The sequence below is a fragment of the Pteropus vampyrus genome, unplaced genomic scaffold (assembly GCF_000151845.1).
Source record: "Pteropus vampyrus isolate Shadow unplaced genomic scaffold, Pvam_2.0 Scaffold103, whole genome shotgun sequence".
NCBI lineage: Eukaryota > Metazoa > Chordata > Mammalia > Chiroptera > Pteropodidae > Pteropus > Pteropus vampyrus.
This window is the reverse complement of record NW_011888884.1, coordinates 890,986-902,123: the sequence shown is the minus strand read 5'-3', so window position 1 is coordinate 902,123 and position 11,138 is coordinate 890,986.

Genomic DNA, 11,138 nt, shown 5'->3' with positions numbered 1-11,138 from the left:
AAGTGAACCAGAATAATGAGCCCAAGGAAAGGGGACAGGAAGCCACGCTGCCTTAGGTTGAGAGGGACATCAACATGTGGCCACCAGCCCAACGGCTAATAAGGAAGAAGCCATACTGTCCTGGGCTGCCCCGCAGAACCAAGAGCAGTAGAGTTTCAGATGTTCTGGTCCTCTCTCCATCGATCACTGCTAACGTCTGGTGGCATTAGACAGAGCCAGGTGAGTCACTGTACACGGGACTGAGATTTGGTGGGCAGGACTGCTGGGCACCCAGGCTGTGAAAAGCCGGGCAGTAAGACGTGGGGTCTAGTATGGTCGGAGTAGAAGGTATTTCAGGGGGATTCCTACTGAGGAAGCTCTTCCTGCAAAACCATGCACGTGAAGCACTAACCCCTAATAGGCAGAGGGCAGGTAAGCAGACTTTTTGATCTGTGACATAGAGCGTCAGTGGGGAGGGAGAGGGAGCCGTGGCCACTACCCCTGGTTCATCTCTCCTGTTTTGTGCTGGTGGCAAAGAGACTACTTTGTGGGACACACGAGGCCATGAAGTTACTTCGGAGCCTTGCTCATTTTAATTATGGGATTCCTGAGCCACAAGAGGTGGTGACTATATCTCTCCCTACACAGAACCCACACAACATTCAGAACTGGGCTGCTAGGGGCACGGAGAACAAAGGCGGAATTGAAAGGGAGAATTTAAAAGGTTTTAAATGTACGAGATCAGAGTAAGGCCAATGATGGGGCCTCAGGAAATACCTGGAGATGCCACACGCAATTTCTAAATGTTGCCCAGGCATTCGGATGCTTTTTCTCAGAGAAAGAAGGATATTTGAATAATACAGCTTTAAAAAAAAGGGTCTCTAAAATATAATCATCTCAGAGTCAGTGAACCTTGATGGGAGAATTATCCAGATGCTTTGTTCTGAGTTCACAGGCAGTGGGGCTCTGAACAACTCGGAATGGATTTGCTGGTGCCCTAGAGAAGTAAAATGACAAATCTCTCTCCCTTCCCACCCTCCCGTTTGGACAATGTTCTGTCTCTGCAGCCATCAGCTGGTAACATCGACGTGCCTCTGGAGGGCCCCAGGCCCAGAGTTTCTGATTCAGGAGGTCTGGGTGCAGCCTAAGAACTTTCTAGCCTGGAGATGGTGCTGCTGCTGCTGCTGCTGCTGGTCCAGGGAACTCACTGAGAATTGCTGGTCTGGAAAGTGAGTAATGAATAGGGTTGGGGAATAACACTTGTGTTTGAAAATTGGGGCATCGATGCATGATGTATAAGCTACAGATACAGTCACATGTGGTTCTGGGTCGTTTTAAATACTTATTGAGGGCTTTTGTGTGTTTGCCCAGCACATTGATGCACCACTAGTCGGTCTTGGAGAAGCAGAACTAACAGACCACTCAGACTTGCAAGTGAAGTAAGTGTCTCTGACAGGGGTGAGCAGGTTAAGAAGAAAATGTAAAGATAATATTTCTATAAGTTCAGACATTAATTTCAGGGTAAAATCAAAGGATTAGTTTGACTATCAGAAAAATGGATAGTTGTGTAGGGTGATAGCAAAATCAGACTCAATAATGTAAATTTGTTTGAATAACATGGTTGCATAATTTGAGTTAAGATGCAGAATAAGAAGTAATTCTTACTTGATCCAGAGCAGCAGGTCTCAATTCTGACTCCATATGAATCACCTGGAGAGCTTCATTTCAGCGTTTGCGTTCAATTGGTCTGAGTTAGAGCCCGGGGGCACCGAGCATTCTTATCTTGTGCTTGTGCCCTGGTTTCAAACCCACTGCACGTTAGGGTCATCTGGGTGGTTTTTAAATACACTGGCACTTGAGCCTTGTGCTTAGATATTCTGATGAATTTTCCCTCAATCAGACTCAGACATGGGTTTGAACATGTGAGTCTTGTTTTAGCCGCTCCCCAGGCGCTAGTAATGCATCTCACGGAGAAATGTGTTTGCTTCATGACCAGATCCACTTCAGAAAGTCCTTGGAGGCAACATCGAAGTGAAGTGAATAAAAGGCCTTGAGGGGCTGAACAGGCCCATCTCACTGGTGCTGGGAGACGAAGCAAGTTGGTGATTGAGGGAGGGGCTTTGCAAAGCTGCAGTTGTCACTTACGCTCTCAGCTCTCCTCCCTCTCTGAGGCCTCCATGCCTCTGGCTGACAGCAGATTCAGTTGTTAAAACTTTAGGGTTAACTGAGGGATAAACAAGCCACAAGGGAGTGCCGGAGGCATGCTCTTACTGAGAAAGAGCTCAAATGGACAAAAAATGACACAGGATGATTTCTGGCAGATGCAGCCATGACCATTCTTTCTATTTGTCCTGATAATCGTTTGCCGATTTTCGTGGTGTAAATATTCCTATAACGGCTGATTTCAAGATACTAACAGCTAAACAACTGGTTCACAGAGCTCACGAATACTTAATAACTGGTAGAGAACAAAGCTACTATGATTAAAAGACACACAGGATGACCCAGAGATGTAGTGCTAAAGCCATCATTAATAAGAGCCTTCATTTGCCTGGAGTGGCTCTTAAGAACCAGTCGCAGTAGATAGCGATCAGGGATTCAGGATTCTGACAAGCTGATCATCATCAGTCCTCGACAGCAAAAAAAAACCAGTGTAGGTCATGTGCCCATCCCTGTTGCCAGGGTCTGTGACAGAGGAAAGTGCAGAAAGGGATGCCAGGAAGACCAAATATGTGAAACAACAGAGCCTGTGTTGCAGACGATTTCCCTGTATCCATCAGCAATTCCATTGTTAGTGGCAATGTCTCTCTGACAAGTGCTCAGCCTTTGGGATCAGGTAGGGCACTCAGATGTTGAGCCCATCACTTTTTCGGTGAAACCTTTGACCGTTTGCTTATTCTAGATCAGATTTCTGACTTAACAGGGTCGCCATGAGGATTAAATAAGTTATGTGTAAAGTGCTTGTGAGTGGCAGGTGCAGATGTGCTCCGAGTTCACTTTCTTTAGAGCTTTGTATTCAGTCAGCAAATACTTACTGAGTGCTTAGCATGCGTCAAGCTCCGTGCATATAAGAGCAAATGAAAATGGGGTTTGTTCAGATGGTTTCAAGTGGAATTGGGGAAGCTCATTGGGAATGCGAGAACAGAACTGCTCCAAGGTCAGGCAATGTTTCCACACCTGCCTATTAAACAGAGCCATCCGGGGATCACCCTACTGTCTTAGCATGCTTTTAATTTCTCCTGTTACTGTAGAACCCATAAAGTTGGATCTTTCTTCTTGGCAAGAAAGATCCAAATGTTTAATAAAAGCCAGAAAGATTCAGAACTCATCAGTGGCAAGTTAGAAGGTGCTAGGAGCTTGAAGGAGACATTTAGGCAGGAACTTCCCAAGATTAACAAGGCTACAGAAGCATCTCATCCGGTAAGATGGAGGGTTCCTCTCACTATTTTCAATGTATTTTGTTGACTCAAGATGGCCACCTTTGCCTGCAAGTATGAAAGGCGGCCAGTAGATGGCAGTGGTCCCTAAAGTAAAAAGAGTTTCCGAAGCCATGAGCTTTCCTGGGGAATCCGGAGGGCGCTTCCTACCCTTCGCACAAGACAGGACTCCATTGAGATCTACGTGTAGCTACTCCAAAAACACCGCAAAGCAAAACCTCCTCTTCTGCAATCCTATACGCAGGTCAAATGTGGCAGGTTACTTACTTACATTTCGATGGAAAACTGCCCATTGCCACCAGAGGGCAGCAGACACCTGAATGCTTCTACCAATAACCCTCCATCGTTATGAAGGGCTAGCTCTGCACCATGCACTGTGCTGAGTACAGTGGATTATTTCATTCATTCTTATGACACTCCTTTGAGGTACATACTGTTAGCATCATCTCTTTTATAAATGAGGAAACACACTCAGAGAGTTTGAATAACTTGCTGCAGGTGATGTGACCTGTGGTAAAAGGAAGAGTCAAAGCCTGAACTCTGACCTCCCAAACTTCCCTTCTCACTGACTTAAATCAATAGCAAACAAACCTCCAGTTTTAGTCTTGAGCCAGCTCTGCTTTCTCTTAGACCAAGAGAGCCTACTTTCAGCACAGACCAGCACCCAGAGGAACGTGGTGCTATGACCGTTGGAAACCGGGCTTGCATGTTGGAGCGGCTAAGTCGTGGGGATGTGAGTGTATGAGTGGGGCAGTCACAGTCTCTACAGGAAATCGCTGTCATTAAGAGCCAACACCCACTAAAATCGTGACTCCTTCCAACAACTTCCGTGAGCACATAGGTACATGGACTAAGTTATCACGCACATCTACAAAGTTATGCAAGTGATCTACAGTGCTGCCGGAAGAATCTCCAGCTCTCCAACCGGAAGCATCTGGTTTCCCATGGCTCCTACTGTTCACACGTACATACATACACACAGGCACACATATATTACAGAATCACCCCAATCCTAGGTGTCTGTTTCTGTTTTGGGTCTGGTAAAGGTAGACTGTCAACAAAGAGACCCAATAATCAATTCAGTGGCTGGAAGAAGAGAGAAGTTTATCTCACATTACAGTCCAAGGGGAACATTCGAGGTCTGAGGGCAGACTTGTTTTCAGTCTTATGTTAGAGGCTCAAACTTTTCTCATCCTGTCCCTCAGAACCTGTCAGCACGGGCATGGTCCAGCCTTAGGAAATGGTCAGGTGCGGTAAAGCCATTTCCTGGAATAATGGGTGGTCCCATGCCCTGGCTCCTTAGTAGCTGTCACTCCCCTGAATTATTGAAGACAGACAGCAGATTGGTTTCTAGAGATTAGGAAATAGTAATTCTAGGATTTCCACCACTACCTCAGAAGCTGGCAGAGGAACCACTCAAAGTCCAAAGGAACAAGCTGTTAAAAATTTAGTTAAGGTTGTACATCCTCCCTCAGTGTGCATTCCACATCGAGTTTATCCCTTCCCGTAGTTACAACAGCACAAACTAGGATAGTTACTAGGACAGTTGAGAGGAACACAGAACTGCCCACTGGCCCTGGAGAGTCCTCTGGGTAGATCAGGACACCCCCTACGTGTTAACACAAAGGGTCACTCATGCCTCCTTGTGGAACACGAAGATCACTTGAGCACCCACATTCCACATACATGAGAGCAGCGCTGGCGTGCTTGCCAAGGGCTCATGGGGATGCTCAGCCTGGACTGTGAAGTCACAAGGACAGTCACTCACAGATACAAATAAGTTGACTGTGTTCAAACGTCCCCCAGTCATGTTCCCGTGTCTCACTCCAGTGTAGCTGAGGGCTTTGGGGCCTCTCAGGGTCATGCGGCTTCTTGTACTGGTGCTAGATTCTCTGATTCTGATTTGCAAGCCGTACAGGTTGACCCAAAGAAGGTTCTGGTGGCTGCTGAATATGTTTGCCACGTTGTTTAGTCTGAGATAATCTCAGCTAGTTTGGAATGACATGCTTATCTCCAGAGCTGCTGGAACATGGCAGTGACCCTCAGCTAACACTATAGAATGTATTAACTGCAGATAAATGATGTCCTTTAACCCTGAGTTTGTGAGGTTTTTTTTTTTTCAGGAAGGATGTACCAGCCTGCTAGAAATGCTTAGTAATAATAATTAGGTTGATAAAATGCATCTGATCTTAGTGGACCCTGGGGGAAGGGGGTGACATTTAAGGCTGGCCATGTAGCTGGAACATGCCTTTCAGAAGACCAGCTCAATATAAGAGACGCCCACCACAAGGAGGCTTTGGGCTTCTAGTGCTCAGGTGCTTTGCATGTATGCTTAGCGATGGGCTGGGAGAACAAAGCAGCCTGGGCCTGAGAGACTAAGACCCCTTTTAAGGCATCTCTCTCTCCTATGGTTGCTGTATTACACTCTTTGCCTATAACAAGGCTGAGTATAGACTGTTTAAATCCTGCGAGTGCCTTCAGCAGTAGAACATCTAAGGTAATTAATGTGTGGTTACAGACATACCTTCTTGATGCATCTTTATACGCTTAATGTCACCTAAACCAGCTGCTCGCTGATGGCCCTTAGCAATCAGCCTGGCGACTTGAAATAGTAAAGGCTTGTTGTAAGGGGAATGAACAGTGCTGCTGTGAACGTGTGTTTACATGTACTTGTTTGAATCCCCACTTTCAATTTCTGGGGCGCACACTTGGGAGTGGCATTGTGGGGTCATAGCCAACAAAAAGTGACCATCATGCTTCTGGTTCCCTAGATGATGAAGAGGAGACCGGTGGCCGAGTGAGGAAGTTCAAGGTTTTCTTTCACTCCTTGACCCCAAAAGAGGACACAGCCTGCGTGTTGGTAGGCGGGACCATGGCCCTTCTGGTCAACTTTCTATTTCAGAGGACGCCGTGCAGATCGCTTTCTTTTCTTTCCACCCACAGAGCTGGTGAAATGGGCATTGTGTTACCTCCTGCACAGGACTGTCTACCACTGTTGCCCCCTCCTTAGAAAGTCAAGTGGACTGAGACTGTGGGACCAAAGGAAAAGGGCCATCAAGATGCTGCCGAGTGCTGCGCCTGGCCCCAGAGAGAAGCCTCTGTTCCTTGAGCAACGTGGTCCTGGCCTCCAGTTTGCAATCTCTGCGGTTCTAGGTAGCGGGTCTGGATGCTGACTGCACGTTAGAATCACCAGGGTGAGCTTTCAAAAGGTGCCCATGCTCAAGACCAGGCCACTTAGACAGGCATCTATTTAAAAAAATAAAAAAGAAAGAAAGAAATGAATTTAAGAAAGAAATGAAAACAAATGTCCACCAAAGGACATGCAAAAAAGAATGATACTAGCTTTATTCACAATGGCCAAAAAAAAAAAAAAGAAAAAAAAAATGGAAACGGAACAATGGAAAAATAAATTGTGATTGATCACTGGGAAGAGGCTGGAAATATAGATCTTGTCTGCATCACACATGTATCTGTCTATATCTGTGAAAATAAGTGTGTATATTAAATCTTTGAGCTGTGGACAAGATTAATGTCCTTCCCACACTTTACATATTTTATGTCTTGATCAAAAAGAAAAATACAGAATACCAATGCTAGGGCCCTACTTTAGAGAATGTAATTTAATTGAATATTCTCCGAGCTTGCCGATGATTCCTTTGTGCAGTCAGGGTGGCGAAGCACTGTCTTAGAAGGCAGGGCAACCTTGGTGTGAGCCCGAGGCTAGAGGAACAAAAAGGAGCCTCATGTCAGGTCCAACTCGCCAGGCCTTTGCCCCAGCATGCACTTGGTTTGTGTCACCTAGGCCCACACACCATGTGGACACTGGCGGTGGTGCTTGGCTGGTCAGGGTTCTTCTCAGTGATCTTGCCAGCATGTGGCAGTGCTCAGTAGAGAGGAGCCTGGAGTCTGGGGGGCCATCTCTCTTAGTCCTCAGGTTGTTTGTGTAGCCACACATGTGAGCAGGGACATGCTCTCTCAGGCCCCGCCTATCTCGAGAGCGCCTACATTTCTTGTGAAAGGGAGCAGCTCCTGCAGTGGGAGAGCATTTGCTAATCTGAATCTTGGGCTGACAGTGACTTCGAGGGCCAGCTCAGGCTCACCTTAAAAACACTTGGAGTGTGGGCTGGTAAAAGACTCGGTGTGTGCCACCACCAGCTCTTCTACCTAGAATCAAGGGGTTGGCATGGTGCCGAGCCTCAATTATGATCCTGGATTTGAGGAATCTGCAGAGTGGAATCAAACATACCCAGGTTGTGGATTCATCAAGAACAGCCAATGGGGAGATAAAGGAATTAATAATACACAGTGGGTGTTGTGTCTTTCCAGATGGAAATGGAGAAAACTTAATGTAATTGTCACAAACCCAAGGCCAAGAAATAAAATTAAGATCAAAAGTTCAGTCCCTAAACACCATTTCTAGGAAACCTATTGTTCATTAGCTGTGGGAGAAACACAATCATAGCAGGTAAAAAAAAACTTTGGAAATTTATGTGCAAATGGAAAATGTTGAAAGTAGGTGAATTGGGTCTTTCTCTACAATAAGAAAGTGACCTAAAGGGATGTTTGTGCAGGGCAGGGATGACTAATGCCACAAAGGCTGGGGAAAGGTTAGGTTTGAGGAAGCAGTATGTCAAAGAAAGAATGTCCAGCCTATAGAAAAGTTTTGGAAGAATTTATTTGAGCCAAAATTTTGAGGACATGCCTGGAAGCAAAATCTCCGTGTTGAGAAAATGCTCTGGAGAATGGCAGTTTTGCAGTTTATGTTACACATTAGAATCAAAGGAGAAAACGTAAGGAGGATAGATTGAAATCCTTTGGTGGTAGATTAAGGAGGCAGGAGAAAGCAAAGTGGGGACATCTTCATGACTGGATAAAAGGCAGAATGGAGAGCCACATATATTTTTTTTTACATTGGTGGGTATAGGACAGTTAATAATTAACCTTTACAACACACAGAAATGATATTTGGATGTGGTTCCACAGTGTAGCGGTTAGCACGTCTGCTTTACACACAGAAGGTCCTGGGTTCACGCCCCATTGGAACCACAGTCCATGGTCTACGGCCATGCCACCCTGAACAAGTCCAATGTCTGATCTCGGAAGCTAAGCAGGGTCGGGCCTGGATGGGACTTGGATGAGAGACCACCTAGGAAGACAAGGTGCTGTCGGCATAAATAATAATAAATAATAAAAAAGAGAGAGAGAGAGAGAGAGAGAAAATGGCCTAGGTAAGTCAGAAAAAAAAAAAAAAAAAGGAAAAGAAATAGTGTTCGGGAAACAAGATAAACAATAAGGAGTTCTGAGGTTTCCTGGTGTCCTGGCCTCTAGGGTTGACAGTTGTGCCTTCGAGAGGTCTAGAAAAAAAATTGCTCTAACGTTTCAAAGATATGTTATCCTAGAGCATAAGAACTGTGGACAGGGCTCGCTTAAGGTAAAGCTTGACCTTTGCTGGGATGTGACTGACGGCCATGGCCTGCCCGGTCAGGATTCATGAGCAGACTGTCCCGTGTGGTTTACTTTCGGTCACTGAGCTTGTCAGACCTTCCAAGTAACCAACCCCCACCTTCCCCCCACCCAGCCCCAGCTTGTTGGGTTTATTATGTAGCCACTTTTTTGTTTACAAGTATTTAGAAAAAGTCATATGGTTCTCTCTGGCCTCCAGATAGAGGCACCAATGTTACCACCAGCAGTTTCAGTTCAAAAATATTTGAAGGGGATTTCCCAGCTATGGTGATATAGAGATCAGTAAGAGAAGGATTCAGAAGAAGGTAGTTTAGCATGATCGTGTTAAAAGATAAAAAAAAGAAGTAAAAATTTTAAGAGTTTATTTGAGCGAAAACGATTCAAAGTTTTGGGCCAGCTGTGGGTAAATGAGACTGGGGCAACCAGCGAAGAGAAGTGGACGTAGAGGCAATGGTGGGGGTGGGGGTGCAGCAGGAGCAAGCAGAACCATTCCCACAAAGGACCCCCAGAGCTAGGGGCGACACTTGGGATGGAGTCCCTCACCTGCAGGACCGTGGGAGCCACCACCTGTCCACAACAAGCCTGCAGACCCTGAGCTAGGTCAGTGTAAACAGCTCAGAGAAAGATCAAAGTACACCACAGCCAGTCACATAAAAAGCCCTCTGTGCGCCCTTTGCCTGCGTCCTTCTACCCCAATGCCAAAAAGCTGTGGGGCGCACAAGGGGGCGGGGCGTCAGAGCAAGACGACCGCGCCCCTCCCTCTGGACTTAAAGGTATATAACTCAGATGGTGAGTTAGTGGGATCTGACTTGAATGTGAGATAGACTTTTAAATTAGAACTGTTTCAAGTCTTAAGAACTGGAATGAAAGCGCTTTAAAGACGGGAGTGACTGAAAAGTTAGGGAATCAGACTTAACCAGAGTAAAGGGAGCCTGCCCCCTAGCGGGGACGAACAAGGCTGACAGCTAATGAGAACGACCCTCCCGTTCCCGCCCTCACCCCACAGGAGCTATTGTCGCCTCACTTTACAACTGGGAAATCTGTGCCTGTGAGAGTTAAGTGATTCAGCCAAGGTCACGTCTACGAATGGCAAGGCTGAGACTAGAGCCCAGGTGCTCTGGCCTCCAAGCCCGGGAAGATTGAAGCATATTTTGTGGCAGCCACTTGGAGGCGTCCTCACCGTCAGTTGGAAGGTTTGAGACTCTAATGGTTGTAACCCGCCTGACGTAAGGTTTACGATGGGAGCTGGTTGTTTTTGCTAGCAAAGCAGAGAGTGTGAGAAGAGAAAGCTCCAGTCCTGACCAGCGCGGGAGAAAAAAATCAGAGTGTTGGGTAGAGTAACAGCACAGGTGTAATCTGACCTCTTTGCCCCAGCAGGTTTGACAGTCCAAGAGTTGGTAAAAGTGTGTGTGGTTGAGAAACAGAGAGAAGGTTCAGATCTAATGCTCCTGGCGGACGGACGCGGCCCTGTGGGAGGGCGTGGAAGGATTCCAAACCAGACTCCACCCGCCCTCCTCCCACCCCCACACCCTTCCCCACCCTTCTCCCTTCAAGCTCTCCTCCGGGAACACTCAATCCTCAGCCCACCCCAGGCATGGGGAGGGCCCAGTTCCAGGGGAAGGCAGGCCTCTGGAGCAAAGGCACTGACTTGAACTCGCTGACACCGCCTTGCCCTTCCCCTGGCTGAAAAGTTTTCCCACATCTGGCATTTCCTCTTGGACTCTGGCCTCTTAAACCCACACTGAAGAAAAAGCAACTCCAGACTGTAGAACGTGGGCTCTAGAAAATGGAGTCTCGTGAAAGGTTTGCAGTGGGGGAGTAACCAACGCAACATCTTGCCGTATCTCTTGCCTCTTTGAGATCTGTGACCCCACACTGCCTGGCTCTTCTTTCTCCTGGTCACGGCCCTTCAGCGTCTTTTGCTGCCTCCTCCTCCACCTGCCCCACCTCTTCTAAGTAAAAATTAGAAAAATCCTTAGAGATTCTTCAACTAAGTAAATTGGGGGTGTTGGGGACTCATTCTGGACCCTGTCTTCTCTCTAGACTCTGTATAGGTGAGCTCATCTTTTCTCATTCTCTGAAGGACCTCTACATACTCATGGCATGTCGATTCATGTCTCTAGCCCAGAACTCTAGTCTCATTGATCCACTTGCTTATTTGATACCTTCATTTGTGTGTCTCACGAATCTCAAACTCAGTATGCTTCAAACTGAACTTGTGATTTTTCCTTTAGCAAATCCTATGGAGTCTCTCTCTAC